Below are 17,710 nucleotides of genomic sequence, written 5' to 3' on the forward strand. Positions count from 1 at the left end.
GAGGACAGTTTGACTTTACAAGTAATGTGGAAGATGCACATTACCCTACAACCCAGCAGTTCCCCATCCAGGTCCACAGCCTGAAGTCTCACATACGTAAACAAAGACAATGCACAAGACCGCTCATTGCAGCATTGCTTGTAACAGTGCAAAAACACAGTGCGGAATATTGACTAGATGGAATATGGAATATTAATATGAATCAATTTAGGTAAACCTCCACAATGTAATATTGATGGAATATAAAACAAGTTGAAAAAGGATGTATATAGAGTATGATGCCTTTCATATAATAAAGTTTAAAGTATGCAAATCACTACATGAAAATCACAAAACATGGAAAAAGAAACTTAAAATTCAGGAAAATGGTTGCCGTTGTAAAAGGGAATGAAAGAATGGAGTGGGGAAGGTTTGTGCAGTGAGCATCAATTGTACCCGTAATCATGTATTTCTTATAAAAATAGGGCAAATATGGCAACCTATTAAGACATGACAGAACTGAATGGTCCGTATACTTTATTCTTTTCTGTATCTTTAGACTTCAACAACCTGATCCACATGTGTTTCTTTCTTTGCTTTTTTTAGATCCTTACCCAAAGGTATGTTTATTGATTTTAGAGAGAGAAGAAGAGAGGGGAGAGAGAGAGATTGGTTGCTTCCTACATGCTACCTGACTGGGGATCGAACCCACAACATTTTTGATATGCGAATGACACTCCAATCCAACCATGTGAGTCACCTGACCAGAACACCAAAGGTGCTTCTTACTTAACCTTTCACTCTACTGCTCTTCCATGCTGCTGCTCCACAGAGCATCCTAACATTCGTTGACCAAGCCATGCTTCCTCACTCCACTCTTACCTCACTTTTTCCTTCAGGAATGCCCTTCTTCCCCTATAAAACAAAACAAAACAACTCCAGTAGAAACCCCGATTATCTCTCATGGTTTGAAATATTTCATTTAGAAAAATATCTGACAGTATACTTACGTTCATAGCAACATTATTCTCAATATCCAAAAAGTGGAAGAAACCCAAGTGTCCATCTACAGATGAATGGATAAAGAGAGTGATATACCCACATAATAGAATGTTATTCAGCCTTGAAAAGGAAGGAAATTCTGACCCATGCCACAACATGAACGAACCTTGAAGACATTATGCTAAGTGAAATGTTAGTCACAAAAAGTTAAATACATTTTATGATTCCATTTACATGAGGTAATCAAATCCCTAGAGATAGAAATCAAATGGTGGTTGGTTGCTAGGGGCTGCGAGTTAGTGTTTAATGGGGACAGAGTTTCAGCTTTGCAGATGAAGAGTTCTTGAGATGGATGGTAGTGGTAGTTACACAATAATGTGAATGTACTAAATAATACTGATGAAAATGATTGAAATGGTGTTATATATATTTCATCACCATAAAATGCAAAAGAAAAATACCTAAAATGCAATGTGTAATATTTTTTTAATGTGTAATATTTTTTGAAGGTATTATTAGAAATCTCTCAAAGAGGACACCTCCCACCACCTGACGTCTCCCACCTCCTGTTGCCCACTCTCACAGCTCCCCAGGTAGACTCCTTTCAGCCTTCCTTCTGACCCTGTTGTGAGTCGTCACCAGAATTGACCCAGCTATTCTACTCTGCAGGAAAGGCTGAGCTTTCAGGTCTTGCCAGAGAAGTGTGATGTGACTGGACTCTATGGTTTCTCAAATCTGAACTTGCTTGTTATCATAAAATCACTTTAAAGCCTTTAGGGTGACCTATTGAAATGCCAATATGTATCTCTCCATTTGCTTATATACACATAGAAAAATGGCCAAAACCGATAAAGGAGGTTGCCAGGGGAAGGGCCTTCACTGGGTTGGTGACAGGGGCTGAGGGAGGGGAGAGAAAGTCACTTTCAATTCCCACCTTCTCTTCTTGAATCTTTTCCAGTAAGCACATATCATTTTTACAATAAAAATAAACACTTGCAATGAAACACTGTGTTCTAACTGGTATAATAAGCTCTTAGCATTTGATCCTGAGATTCTCTCTTCCAGAGACAGCTGTAGGACAGATATACTGCTAAGGATTACTTCAGTTTCTAGGAGAAATCAATATAAGGAGATGCAGTTTTAAATCCAGTAGGAGAGTGGCAAGGGCAGGACATGGCTACAAATTCTTTTCCTAATTTGAAAAGAACATTTGTGAGGGAATCAGCATGTGGATGTAGAGATGAATAATGGGGCTGTCATTCTTGTCCTGCAGCTGCTTCCGACTCTGAGTGCAGTTTAGGGGACAGACAAGAGGAATCAGCCCTATCCCTTTAATTAGCCCCAGGAGCCAGGTAAGGTAAATATTTGTGGTTGAAACAGTGTGAATCCATGGAAGCTGGGATTTTAGCCTAGAAGCATTGTGTTGCCAAGTTGTCATGAGACCCAGAAAGCTAGAGCTGTGTTCTGCCTCTGAGAGCTTCTGAGTTTAAGAGAAGAGGGAAGAGTAACAGAGAGCAGTGGCATTGTTAGATCAGGGCGGGGGAGGGGCATGGATCAGGGTGTATCTGCATCTTTGGCTGAGTCACAAATTCTACCCATTTTTATTTTATCTTGATATTAATTTCTTCTATTAAAAATTTCAGTGCTCCGCATACAGACATATTTAACTTACTGTATTTATTAACTCATTCTCTGGTTTTTGATATTAGATATGAATCAGATCATGAATTGCCCTGCTTAAACTTTTCAATGGTTTTCCATTTCTCTTAGGATAAGCCCCTGTCTCCCATAGTCCACATGTAGACTGACTATGCACTTTATCATACACATTGGATGGCGCTAACTATTTATGGCAGGGAAACATGCTGGGGACTCTCCTAGGGAAACCAAGATATATCCATGAGGCTTTGTGGATCCTGGCTTCATCTCTTACTGTCCCTGTACGCTTACTTGGTGGCAGGTGTGCAGGCCTGGCTTCCCTTGTGTTGTTTCAAGAGGTCATCACAGAGTCTTTGCTGTCCCCTGAGTCATGTTTATGTCTGTCTTATTTATCTTTGGGCCTCAGACGTCAGGTCTTCAGAGGTGGCTTCCCTGAGTACCCAGGCTAGAACAGCCTCCCTCATTACTCTGTATTTCATCTCTGCTCATGTGCACTATCATACCTGTTATAGTCTCTAAGGATCTTGTTGATGTGCTTGTTTATTATCTGTGTCAGCTACCAGAATGAGGTCAGGAACCTGTCTGTCTTGTTCACTGGCCTGGCATAAGGTAGAGGCTCAGTAAGCACATGGCAATGAGTGAATGATCGGGTGAAAGTCCTTAAGTTATACTGAACACCCCAGAATGCCCACTTCCTTGATTCTCATCGTATGAATAAAGCCCATCTTCAGTAGAAAAGAATGAGCTGAATCAGAAAAAAGCAGAAGGAAGAGAGGGAGAGGGAGGGAGAGGAACAGGGAGCGAGAGCAAGAGAGCGCTGGGGCAGGAAGGCTGATGCTTGGCACTGTCCCTGGTTACAGGCCTTACGGGCACGCAATTCATCCTTTACTTCTTCTTTAATGGGGGGAGCCATTCAAAGGCATTGTAAATACAACCTCTCTTCCTCTTTGCTTAACCTCAGATTATGTAGAAGTGAAATCGAGTTTTTATTTTTGCAACCAAAGATTTCTAGTAAGACACAATTACCCAGTAAGACATAATTTCTAGTAAGACACAATATGTATTTTTTTGGGAATACATATTTTCATTTTTTAAAGGAAATCATTGTGGCAGAATATGCTAATTTGCTCCATTATCCATTTTTACCTTCATCTTTGCTAAGTTAGGAGAGGATATATTATAATAGTTTCTTATTGCTGTTGTAACAAATTGTCACAATTTTAGTGGCTTAAAGCCACACAAAGTGACAATAACATTGTTAAAGTAACTTTTAAAAACAACAGTTTCATAGTTTTCTATACTTGAATAAAACCTAATTTTATTAAATATTTTTATGTTGAATTTTCTGCAGAGAAAGTCGTGGAAAGAGAATTGAGCCCTTTGTACTCTTGCTCCCCATGGGACAATAATCAATTATATTATCCTCTTAACATCTCACACAAAAAGCCCATTAGGCAATCCTTAGTGCTCTATATTACTTCTCTGAGTAGCAGTCATCAGTGAAGTTCAAAGGAACACAAATATAGGTCAATGATAAGAATTCTTTTATAATATGCAGTCTCGAGGGTGTGTGTAGTCCTAGTGAAGATCAAGCCTATCGAGTGTCTCTGTGGAGTGACTGTCACTTCCCAGTAAAATTTAAGATATTATTTGTTTGTTTGTTTGTTTATTTCCCTCACCATTCTCAATTTCCTTACCCTTTACTTTCTTTCACGATACTCCTTAATATTGCCTATTTATTTGTTTACTTGTCTCTTGGCTACCTCACTGAGATGTAAACTTTGTAGGTTAGGGTCATGCCTGCCTCATTCACTGGTGTTATTGACAGCGTCCCATCACAAATGCCAGCTGCAAGGTGGGGAGTGACCGGAGGGAGATGAGACTGAAGGGATGTGGGGTGACTGAGTCATGGGGGAACTGCAGGGCTTTCGGCTGGATCCCGAGGCAGCGGGGAGTCACAGAAGGGTATTAACCTGGCAGTTGGGAGATAGGGAATGACATGAGCAGACTTGGATTTCAGAGACCAGCTAAGGATTTGGTATGGAGAAGGGGTTTGGGTGGGTGGAGCAGTCGGGAGGCAAGGAGACTTGTGACACTTTGGGTGAGTGGAGATAAAAACCCAGGCTAGAACGTTGCTAATAATGATAATGATAATGATAATTATTAATTTGGCAAAACTTGTTTCACAGTAATCTAGTTATTAAAATCTGATTCCCAGACTACATTTCCCAAGGTCCTTTGCAGTTTAGGTGTGCTATATGATTATGTTCTAGTCAATGGAATGGGAGCAGATATAATGAGCTCCAATTCTGGGCCTGACCCATTGAAATCTCCTCCACACACTCCTCTCTATTCTTTCCTTTTTCTGGCTGATTGGAATAGAGAAGCTGTGTACTACAGATAACTGAGAACTTGCTAACCTGGATACTTATGAAACCACATAGAGAAAAGTTTCAATTGACTAGGAACACCTTGGAAGAAATATCTGCAGTGTCTGAGCCACTGGACAATTTTAAAGCTATTTATCATAGAAGCTATTTTTACCCTAATGAAATTAAGCACTCGTTTTTGGCAAGGCCCCATTCTTAATGCTTTATATATGATAACTCACTTAGTGTTTACAACAAACCATTGAGTGACATTATTATTATCATTATCCCCACCTTACAGTGGTGAAATCTGTGATAAGAGGGGTTCTGCAACCCACCAAAGTTACACAGCTGGTAAATGACAGAGTCAGGTTTCAAAGAGACCTCTGGCTCCAGTGTTTTAAGCCACACCTGGTAATGGAGATGGATAAGAAGGAAGAGATTTAAAAAAATATATAGCAAGATGTTTTTCCCATTCAATCAACCTTCCAGTGAAACAGTATTTTTAAAAGTTTAAATGGTCCAGCATGAACATGAATTAAAAGTCAAGTCAATATATAAAATAGTAATATTTCAAATACAGTTTAAATAGATAAACTGCTTTCGGTGAAGATTCCTAGAGAGACTTGAGGCTGAGATTTGCATGCTGGAGTTTTGTTGGGAAGTGTTCCCTGGAATGAGGGGAGCGGATTTGGGCAGAGAGAGTGGTTAAACTATAATATAGCTGCAATAGAGGATGCAGCCTAACCCACTGGAAGCTCAGCGACTGGGACCACCCTTCAGTGTTATCTGACATTGAGAAAGAGAATCTGGGCTTTTGTGTCCTGTTTCAGTTAGTCTTTGCATGTGGGCTGCTGGCTGAGAGGCGAAGTGAGGTGGGCGAGGTGTCTCCTTTGCAGACAGAGAGTCAGCTGTGAACCAGCGCTGCCTGCTCCTGCGGGAATGAACATCGAGATCCTGAAGGGACAGGGAGGGCAGTGAGGGGAATTAAGCGGCATACCACAATATTCATACAGAAGCAATTAAGAATAAATAAGTACTGTACTTACAAATTTTTAGTTGTTTTAGATGGTTCCACTGAGCCTCAGACTCTTGCCCATAATTTTCTAATTGTGCCTGAATCATGAGGGTGTGTGTTGTGAAGGCACTGACAGAGATGAGACTTCAGAGGCGAGCTGAGCCGTGTGCATGTTGAAGCAGTCATGTGGGAGGGGCTGGGGGCAGCCATGGGGCTGGTGGCGCGGGGCAGACCACTGGCAAGCACACCATTCAGAGCTGGTGTCCAGCCCATTGCTGTGAGGACCGGAGCCCGAACCAGTATCATCAATGGGATGGAGAAGAAGGGCTGAATTTGCAAGACTTGTGCATGAACTTATAAGAACTTGTAAAAAATTACCATTTAAAGGTAATTTTTAGTGGTTTGAATGACTGAGTGCAAAGGTGCAGAGATTTGAGGTAAAACCTGTGGTTGCAGCTTGGGATGGCGTTTGAAAGGTGACGCTTGTAGACAGGTTGTGGCAATGCTCACTCTGTGGGGGCCAGCGTGACCTCTTGGCTACCTCTTTACTTGATCAAACAAAAATAGTTCTCCAGCTGGATGTTTGTTTAAGTTTTCTTTCACCTGAAGAAACTTCTATTGCTTCCTCCTATCCCTTAATACTGAGTTGTTCTTTCTACCTATAATTGGTTTCTTCATTAATCTATTTTTTAAAGTATTTGATCTGCTTTACCTGAATTGTCTTTCTCCCCCTGCCCCCTCCAGTAAACACCATTCTGTTGTCTGTATCTGAGCTTGTTTCTGTTTATTTTGTTAGTTCTTTTGTTACTTTCTTTGTTTTATATCCCACCTGAGTGAAATCATATGGTTTTTGTCCTTTTCCTTCTGACTTATTTCACTTAGTATGACACCCTCAAGATCCATCCATATTGTCACAAATGACAAAATTTTACCCTTTGGATGGCTGAGTAAGTATTCCATCGTATATTTGTACCACACCTTCCTTATCCAATCGTCTGTGGGTGGCTCACTTAGCTATTCTAACAAAAGTTTTCTTTCATCGTTTCTTCCCCTCTCCCCAGTAACAAATCTAAGTGTGCCCGAACAAAGCATACACTTAAATAAAGCAAGACAAAGTTTTAAAGAGCAGATAGAAAATCCATTTTAAAAAAATGTCTTCATTTTTCAGCAGTTCTGTCACGGCCCGTGTTAGATGCTCTGACAACATCCTTGGACTCAGGTGCCACGAGAGCTGAGTCCATCCTTGGACTCAGGTGCCATGAAGGGTCTGGGCTTGGGGCTTATGTTAACGTGTGAGTATGTCTTTGCCTTCAGTTAGGATGCTGGCTCTATAAGATCGTTTGTTAAGGCCGAGTCTGGATGACTGAGTCAGGTCCCTGGGCATACACAATTCGTGTAGCTGTCCTGTAGTTTGGATCATGGTGCTATGCCCTTTTCACTTTCTGGAGCAGAAGTAATTTTCTGATCTGATTTACACAAGATTAGAATCTAGCTTTCTACAGGCTGTATTTTTTCCAAGTTACTGAAAAACTCCTAACAGTGTAAAATTTTATATTAGAAAGAAAGAAACAAAGCTAGTTCTTAAGTGAAATTAAGTTTGTGCAGGAGACATCATATCAGTCATTCATTTACCAGCATTTCCGGTGATGCTTCTCTGTGCTGGCACTAGCCTGGCGGTGCCAAGGGTGCACAGTGGGGAAGGCAGCTGAGGCCTTACCTCTCACAGAATGCACCTTCCAGTCGTCAAAAACAGAAAATAAGAAATAACTCATAAGAACACTTCCGATGTTTGTAAGTGCTGAGGAGAAAAGTTGCAATTCAATTTGTTTACCCAGCCCTTCCTTCCCATTTCAAGAGGCTGCCCTGGTGAGAAACTGGGTCTCCTAGGGACCTACAAGCAGGATGATGTGAGCCCACACTTATTGCCCGAATCAGCAAATTTACCGATTCTGAGGGTTTACTGGGGTAAGGGGGTGAGGTGTTAAAACTTTAGGTATAAATACGATATTGTAGATATAATTTAAACCCCTACCCAGGACTGATATCAAGCATGGCCCATGAAGACACTGCTTAATATTAATAATTAACACACAAAAACTATGATGGGAACTCTTCCAAGTAACTTCCACTTCGGTGACTTGCAGGAGGAACCAGTGCTCTCTGTTCTCTGTGAGCACAGGACGCTGCTAGGAGTGCGCTGAGCAAGGCGGCCGCTCCGCTGCTCAGCTCCCTCCGGCCGGGCGGGGTGAGCTTCCCGCTCCCTGGGAGTCAGACTGTTTGTTCCCTGACACACTTGTGCCAGCTTCACTTGTTATTAAAATTAGGCAATTTACTTTACTATTACATTAACTAATGAAATATGAGTCTGAAGAGAGACAAAGAGAATTATTACAATGAAATTAAAATAGAATGCTTTGCAAAGACTCACTAATGTCAAATTAGATGATGAGAAAAGACTGAAAAAGATAATAAAATTTACAGTATTTTGCTTGAGTGTTTTTCAGTTCTCATTCACTACAAAGAAAAAAAGTTGAAATGAACAGTGGGAACTTATGGGTGTGGTTTAGGTAAAAAAACAAAACAAAACTGTAGCTTTGGACCCTTCACAGGGGACTCACAGTGAGGGGAAAGGCCACGACCTTCCACCAGATGGCAAATACTCTACAGTTGAGTTAAAATATTGTGTTTACAACATAAGCATATTTTCCCCCTGACATTTCTGATTATCCTGTTAATTAGCAACACTTACTGTGTTGACTAAGAAGATTTTCACTGTATTGTAAGGTGTACATTAAGTGCAAAAGACTCACAATTTCTCCATCCTAACATTATATTAGGCAAGCGGTATGTGCGCCTCCCACTGATTCCTTTACCTGAGCCAAATCTCTTTTCCCCCATTGCACAGTAGAAGCAAAGAAAATATTTTCACTTTTCAGTAGCAACTCTCCTTTGAGAATATCAAAGCTCTTTAAGAGACAAATTTCTAATTAAACAATAATGTTCACGCTGCCCTAGAGAGATGAGGAAGCATATTTATTATCCTTTCACTGAGGATGTTAGACCCATGCTAAGAAGCTAACAGATGTCTCCGTGCTGTCTCTCAGGAGAATTATGTCTCCACTAATCTCCCTGCCACACTGTGTTCTGTTCCCTATTCTGAATCATTCTGAGTGTCACGGAGAACTATGGAAGCATGGAAAGAGCACTTCTCTGAGCACCAGCACAAGTGGGCTCACACTCCGGCTGTGCCACTTACTCGTGGGGCTTGGCAGCTCTAGGCAGCCTTTCTGTGCCTCGGCCCCTTTCTCTGTGAGATGAAGATGGCAGCACCTGTCATGCCAGCCAACACGAAACGAAACAAAACGAAACAAAACACACAGGCTACTTTTGCTCTCACTATTTGCAGCTGCAGTGTCCATATTTGTTTGGACAAACACTTCTTTTTTTCCCAAGTGTGGGCCCACTTTTTGTTATGGTATTTTTGATCATGTGTTAATTTACAGGTCCTGCTTTGCATTCATTCTTGAGACCAGAAGTGGAAGTCCCCCCTCTTCACCATGGCCAGCTTCCAGCCATGGTCCCAGACTCAGTAAAAAATGTAAGGAAAGAGACAGGCTGTGATCAGGGTAATGATCTATTGTACTCTGAACTGTAAGGTACCAGTTAGTGGCTACTATTTTCTAAATGTGTTGAGTGACTCATTGTATCTCTTTACTCATTCATGGAAACATTGCTGATAAGGGCTCCAAAGGAAAAAGCAAACATGAAGTATACTAAATTTCCCACAACAGAGATTGCTGTAGTAAATAATGCTATGTCTGCACAATGGAAGGCCATTAGTAAAAAGATATAGTTAAATATTTATTGTCATAGAATGATGGTCATGATAATAAAGCAAAAAAGCAGCCCCCAAAAGGGTGATGCACAACATAATTTTATCATTATTTAAGAAAATGTGCATTTGAATAAAACATATTTCAAGGATATACAGTGGCTATCTTTGGGTGGTGTGGGGCTACATAAATAATTTTTTATTTTTTGTATTTATAAGTGTTTTCTAATTTTCTATTATGGATGGATTTCCCACAGTTGCTTTTGGAAAAATACTGATTTAACTGAAATAAAACCTTATTGCTACAAAAGCTACTGTGGGAATGAAGAATATTATTTTGAAAAAAAAATGCCAACTCTAAAAAATGAATTAAGTATGGAAATTTTTTAATAAGAAGGATAAATTTCTTTCATTTTTAAAAGGATGGAGTCAATGACAAATGTTTCAAATAAACCAAGTATCAATTGCAAACCTATTTCTTCTTAGCTGAATCTACCTTAAATTGCTTCTAAAATGTACTCACATCATGGTCAATATGCTTGATATTTTGCAATATCTAAATTAAACAATCAATCATTAATAGCAACACAGCGTAATGTTCTCTTTTTTTGCCAAAACATCACTTTATAACAAATCATCTTTAAGACAAGGGGGAGGTGTATTTCTTTCCTATAATCAAAACTATAGGTTACTAAGTGCCTATGTGTCAGCTACATGAAATGTTAAATTTTTAGGTTAATTTATTTAATCATTACTACCTTAAGAGATAGGTATTACTGTGTCCATTTTATAGTTGCTGAAAACTGACCCCCCAAAAGTTAAGTTTCTTACTCAACCATAAGTAGCAGATCCACAAGTCTTTTAAAAAATTACTTAAATTTTATTAAATTCACTCAGTGCAAACTATCATGTGCTTTGAGCTGGGAATATACCAATGAACAAGATGCAGCAGTCCCATCCCTCAAAGAAGCTCACATTCTAGACAGATGACATGGAACAAGTAACTATTAATGTGATAAATCTTATGAAAGGGGAAATAGGTTGTGAAAGAGGATTTAATCTGGTCTTCAACATCTGTCTATGTGCAAGACATTTAAATTACAATATGAAGTGCAAGTAGGAGTTAACTGGGTGAAGAGTATGTATGGAAAAGTATTCCTTGTAGAGGGAACAGTATGTGCTAAGGCGCTGAGATGACATGTCACTACAATGTTCTGATAAAACTAATCGTCCACAGTTCTGGCTTGAAACAATATTTCTCCCACACGGGTCTGTGGGTCAGCTGCAGCTTGGCTGGACTCCAAGGTTCGGGTCTCCCTCACATGTTGCTCATCCCTTTTGATGGGTGATTTCCTAGAACATGCCCCTTTTACAGCACATGGCAGGGAGCACAGAAGCCCAATTTAAATCACTTGAGTGCATTTAAGGCCTCATGGCATGTTCAGGAATATTTCATTGGCTAAAGCAAGCTGTATGGTCAAACCCGAAATAGGGGGGTGGGAAAATATTTTACCCACAGTGAATAGTACTTCAGAGTCACACACAACACAGGATGTGGATGAATAATTTAATATTGGAAACTGTGAAAACTTGTAAAAAATGACTTCGTCAACCACACCTGGATTTTTTAAGGAACCCTTTGTTAGTGTGGCTAAAGTGTAATGAGTGAGCTGGGGAATGGTACTACTGGCTGCTCTGGTAATTAGTTGTTACTGGGAAATTCTTATTATGGAGATTTTATATATTTTAAGCTCACTCCAAAAGATAATAACTTATCCATCTTCTACCTGAACTTTATTTCCGCAGAACTGACCAACACTGACACACCACAGTTGTCCCACAGGGCTAATACAGTGCCAACTGGACTGGATATTCCTCTCCTGCTGAGTGGCAAGCACTGTATCGCACCTCTGAGTGACAGGGCACATTCAGAAGCGGTGCCTCAGAGGCAGTGAAACCAGAGTTTGAGCCCCTGAGCAAACAGCATTAAATTTAGTTGCTACTCATTCTCTGGGAATGGAGGTCAGCTATTTTATTCACAGTGAATAAGACAAACCAGCCATAAAACGTGAGGAAACATCTAATTTGACTACTTTATGCCATGAAACTCAATCTTCTATTTAGTCAGATCACTTTGATAATGTTATAAGAATAGTTCGGTTTATTTTTACCCATCTCTGTACAGATGCATTCATTTGCTTTACAAGTGCTTAGATCTAATGCTTGAATGAACAGGTGTAGGGACAGGCGCTGGCCAAATATAAACCAGTACAGTTCATACAGTTCATGTGTTTACAGGCATGGGCATCTTTTTAAAAGGAAATTTATTCCACGCAGACACCCATGGCATTCTTAGCTATCAGGGTATATTCTGCCACAGAAAGCTATTAGTTTCAGTTAAGATGATTTTCTCCCCCTTTTGCTGATAAGAAGAGATTAGATGGAAATCACTACCACTGTGATTATCTCATTTTGGAGTCAGATTTTCCCCTTCCTTTGCTATAGGCTCAATTTTATAATCTTGAGGATTTAAAATAGAATCCATTATTCTTTCTGACAATACTTATTTCCCATGAAAACAAGATTTTTGCTTGCTAGCTCACAGTTAATTTCCTTATGAAGCATGAGCCATTTCAATGGATATCAGTGGTTTTAACAAATATGCTGTGTTTGGAGGAATTCCTCTCCCCTCATTTTGTTCTCAGTTATGTAAGCCTTCTGCTTGGTTACATTATTGTATTTCATTGCCCCATTTGCAATGCTACATTTAAATAAACTCCAGTTTTCTGATTTCCTCTTCTGATAAACTTTGGTTCTTCTTCTTTGAGGACCTGTTTATATTTATGTGTATTTTTTTGCTCTTTTTCACTGGTCACCCCTTCAAAACTCAGCACGCTGTATACATTTCTGGTAACATCAGTTTTGGGAGAGATGCGTTCTCTTAAAGATTCCCTAAGTGGGAATCTGAGGACAGAGAAGAAAAATACCTTCATTGTCAGAAACGAATGCACTTCCCGACTCCTGATGGCTAGTCTTTCAGAGGGGCTGAGGAAATCATTGCGTGTGTGTGTGTGTGTGTGTGTGTGTGTGTCTGTGTGTGTGTGTAGGTGCCATTCCACGCATTGAAGAGGCACTGACTTCCACAGGGGAGTCCTAAGGCTGTGTTGCAGAGGGCTGGCAGAACAAGTTCGAGCTGGCTCCGTGAGTTCTGTTCATGGGCTTGTCACTTCCCAGTGGGCTATTTTTGCACAGAGAAATGGACTTACTTAGTTTTTCCTTCTGAACAGTGAAAGTGGCAATATTATTTTTACTGCAGTTTTAAATGTTTAAATGAGCCCAGCCAAATGAAAGCTGTAGCTGCATTGCAATATTAGTAAAATCAGTCTAATTAATATTTCTGCCAGATTCTGCTCTGCCCCACAGACCGACTTGTTTACCTCAACTGACCAAATTAACAGTCTTTTCCCATTGTAAAGACCCAAACACTTAATAGAATTACAGCCCCAATAGCTCCAGACAAATGGCTCTTAAAACCTTTAAAAAGTTTAGAACCTTTAATATCAGCTAGCATAGCTTCCTCTGAAAATAATAGAATTATATCAGGCCACCTTTTGAGGATGGTGTGAAATTTAAATGAAAGGCCACTTTGAGTATTACTGGATTAAATCACACAGTTTTACGTATTTGGACTAGATGTCAAGTTAGCCTGCTGCAGCGACAGAGCTCGAAGCTTGAAAGACCTGAATGTGACTTTTGTTCCTCCCTGGTTACGTGATCCCCAAACCCAGGGGCACCGAGTCTCATCGGCGAGGTGGGCCCACGCTCGTTCTCCCTCCTTTCTTGGGGTGCTTGTCACATTCAAGTGGTGTGATGGGTAGGGACGTTGTTAGAAAACTACAGAACCATACAATGTGATTTTAGAAGAAAATTTAGATGTATTTTGTTTTCATTGCTCCTGTTTAATAATAGTGACCTGTTCATTGTATTACCTATTGGAGTTTCTGGTCGATACAGGAAGAGAAGAAAAAAGAAAAAAAAGATGTAAGGGTTGGATGAGCAGATTTAATCAACAAACTGAAATAAGAAACTTTAGCAAGGATGGTGAACACCTGATCAGCTTCAGAAAATGATTAGTCTTCATAGACTTTAGCAAAACCCTCTAGGAAACACAACAGAAAATAAAGTACTATTCTTAAACTGCAAAGTAGCTAGGAAAACAACTGAACAAAACCTTTTCTGAGAAAATTTTAAAACAAGAGCTGAAAAAATGAAAAGATACATCTCATTTTGACATGGTAGTTTCCCCTAAAGTGAACCTGTAAGTTCAAAGTCAAATTATGGCAAGGCATTTCTGAGGTTGTCAACATGCTCGTTCTGTGTTAACTCAGAGGAATACATGTCTGTGATGCTTAGGTCAGTTTTGAAAAGGGAGAGCAAAGAGGAGGGACTCACCGTCCAGGAAAGACCCAGTGTGGAGCTGGCACAGGAGCAGTCACGGAAACCCACGGGGAAGCCCAGAGTCAGAGACAGACCCGAATCTACCGTGGAACCTGCTCTGGGACGAACGTGGCATCGTAAATCAGTGCAGGAAGGGAGGCGGCCTAAAACCTGCTAACTGAATGCTTATCTCAGGCATATACAAAGGCGAACTCCAGTGCGAAAGTAACATGATAAAGCTAATAGCAGATACTGGAAGTGTTGAAGACCATCAAAATGCAAACTAGAAGTCGAAAATGTGAAGTTGACTACATTTAAAAAATTAAAAATTTCTTTTAAAGGACAGACAAAATTAGCAAAGCTAACAAAAAATGATGGAATGAGAAAATGTTTTCATAACATCTAAAATTTACAAGAGATTAATATCTGGATTACACTGAGAAGCCTAAGTTTTTCCATTTTAAAATGAAGACAGATAATAATAGTGGAAAGTGAAGTGCTCAGCACAGAGCCTGGCATACAGTTAATGCTTTCTGTTTGCTGTTGCTAGTTCATCTGTTCTTACTCCCTGTAAGAAAACACTTTTGTGTTGAACATTATATATGGCCCCTGAATTTCTGGTTTGTGCATGGTTTTATGTTGCTAGCTTATGGATTTGCAGATAAATGCATGTGCAAACATCTAGCCAGTTTCAGTACACACAGTCCTACTTGAGAATGTCCCCCATAAGCCAATGGTTAAAAGAAAAGTGGGGAGAGTATTAGTGGCAGCTCCCATAATGTGGAGGTGAGCAAAATGCTGCAGGCACCACCGTAGCTGTGGAACCAGCTGCCAAGGACACCTGCCAGGTGATGTAGTAAGAAAAGTATGCTTCATGGCTTGAGGTGTGGGTCTTGTGACTGTACTGTTCCATCCTACTTGAGGCTGTGGGGCCTGAGTGTGCCATGTCCAGAGGACGGGGAGACTAGATGAAGCAGCTCCTGACTCCTTAGCTGCTTGTCCAGGTCTGACATGTGGTGGTGGTGGGTGGCAGGGCCTGCTGCGTTCCCTGGGACCCCACACCCGGGACGGGTTGGCCACAGAAAGGTGGCTTTGCTCATGGCCAACCAAACCTGCTCTCTGAAAGCAGAGCTTTGTCTTTTTGTGCTTTATGACTTCAGCTTCGGGGAAGAATTTGGCTCTCCCACTGCAGTCCGAAAATTTAGATGATGACGCACAGGGCAGAAGGCAGCGTGCTGCCCTCAGTGGCAGTGACCTGAACTGGGTCCCATCCTTGGGCTTGGGGAGAGTCAAGCAAGGCAGCCCAGGCTATCCTGCAGACAGGAAGGGATAGGAAAGGCGTGACAACTCTGCGCCCAGCTGTGACACACTATCTCCTTCAATTCCCTGCACCCTGTGAAATGGACATTCTTGTCCCCACTTTACAGATGTGACTACTGCAGCTCAGAGAGGGAACATAGCCCAAAGTTACCTGGCTTGTAAGTGATATGCTGGGATTTGAACCCTAGATCTGTTTGAATCCAAGACCCACAGGTGGGTATTTATTTATTTATTTATTTATTTATTTATTTCCCTGCTCCATTCTCTGTATCTGAAGGCTTGGACTGAGGGTGGGCGGGGCTGGATGAATCTATGGCTTGGTGGACTCCACGTTAAGAATGTCTGGCTAGTCCCATCTGTGTCTGATCTTGGCAGGAGGCTCACTTAGGTTGTAGAAAGCTAATTACATTTCCCAGAGCTGCATCCAAACACGTGCCCCTGTGGTTAGCCGGTTTTAGGTATGGTTTCAATGTCTCAGCAAAAACTGTGTTTCTGTGAAATAATGACATTTTTAGTGTTGTGTTTTCCTTGTCATTCAGAGAAGCCTGAACTTCCAGGAGACACGCTATATACCATGGCTGGATTCCCTGCCCAGGAAGAAGCCGGGCAGGGCCTGCAAGATGGAAAGGGCTTGCCCCCAGGTGGGATTTCATTTCTCTGAGCTTCTGGGATCTGAAAGGTACTTTGAAGAACTGGGCTTCTTTAGCTGTTAAGAGGGACATCTCTTGTCCAGACATTTGCAACTAACTTTTCTTTGTGCTTGAGAGACGACAGCATTTTTGTGCTGGTGCTATTTGGAAGTCAGCAGGGTTGTCAGAACCACACATTCTTATCCCTGTCTCTAAGGCCCAAGGCAATGACTAATAGTGATGATAATCATGATGATGAGAATCTCAAACCATTCACTGTGTATTTGCCATGTGCTGGGCAATATAGTACATTCATTTTATATGTATAAAAACCCACTGAAGTATGTGTTATTTTATATTTGTATGACTGCCAAAAAGCAAAAATCCTACTTCAATGGCTTAATCAAATGAGGGGTTTATTTTTCTCACGAGATAAAAAGTCCAGTAGCAAGTACTTTAAGGGGATTATGGGGCCCCATGATGCTATCAAGAACCCAGGTTCCTTCTCTGGGGCTTTCTTCCTCATGTTTGCAACGTGGCTGTTCTACTTCATGCACCATATCTACTTCTTCCGAAAGGCAAAAGAGCAAAGTCCAAGTGACAAAAATGAAACAGGTGAATGCAAGTGAATGTGCTCCCTCTAACAAGCTTTCTCAGAAACTCCAGCTGGTGCTCCCATTGCAGCTCATTGTCCAGAACCATGTTGAGTGCTAACATCTAGCTGCAAGGGAGTTTGGTAATCCAAGAGTGTTTAAGCAGGAAGAAAGAAAGGAGGGATGAGTATTGGCTAGACAAGTAGCAGTGCTTAGCTCATATAACTAATATTTGTTCAAAATTTATAGACAAGGAAAGCAAAATTAGAGGTTTTAAGTGTTTGCCAATGGTCACCTCACTAGTGAGTGAGACAGCTCAGACTTGAATCTAGGTATGTCTGACTCTGAAGCCATATTCCTAAAAGCTCTGCCAGAACTTGGACCTGATACTTGGGGATGGTTGGGATGGAGAAAAAAGGTCTTTTGGGGGCTCTCCTATGGAAGAGAAAGGATGATTAATTTATCAGCTTCTTGAGAATAGAGTGAAGATCAACATGTAAGATATGGAAGGGCAGATTGTGGCATACAGTGCGAAAGTGATTTTCTAGCAGAGAGTAATTAACTGTTATATGGGCTGTACGGTAGACTCTGGCCCCAGAAACATGTGCAGAAATTAGATGGCCAATCAGAGAAGATTTCTGAACTGATTGAACATTTTGGTCTATTGTGAATTTAAGATTCTGGATCTAGGAAATGGAAGTGGCTGATAGAACAATCAGGGTTAGAGAAAGGCCTTCATTTGGGTGTAGAAGCCTCTTGACTTGTCAGAGCTAGAGTGACCACACAATTAATTTATGATCCACACTGGGGCATTTTTAGAGTAAAAGAGGGATTTATTAGTAATTGCACTGGGTGAGTACCAGTATCATTAT

The sequence above is a fragment of the Phyllostomus discolor genome, chromosome 2, assembly GCF_004126475.2.
Source record: "Phyllostomus discolor isolate MPI-MPIP mPhyDis1 chromosome 2, mPhyDis1.pri.v3, whole genome shotgun sequence".
NCBI lineage: Eukaryota > Metazoa > Chordata > Mammalia > Chiroptera > Phyllostomidae > Phyllostomus > Phyllostomus discolor.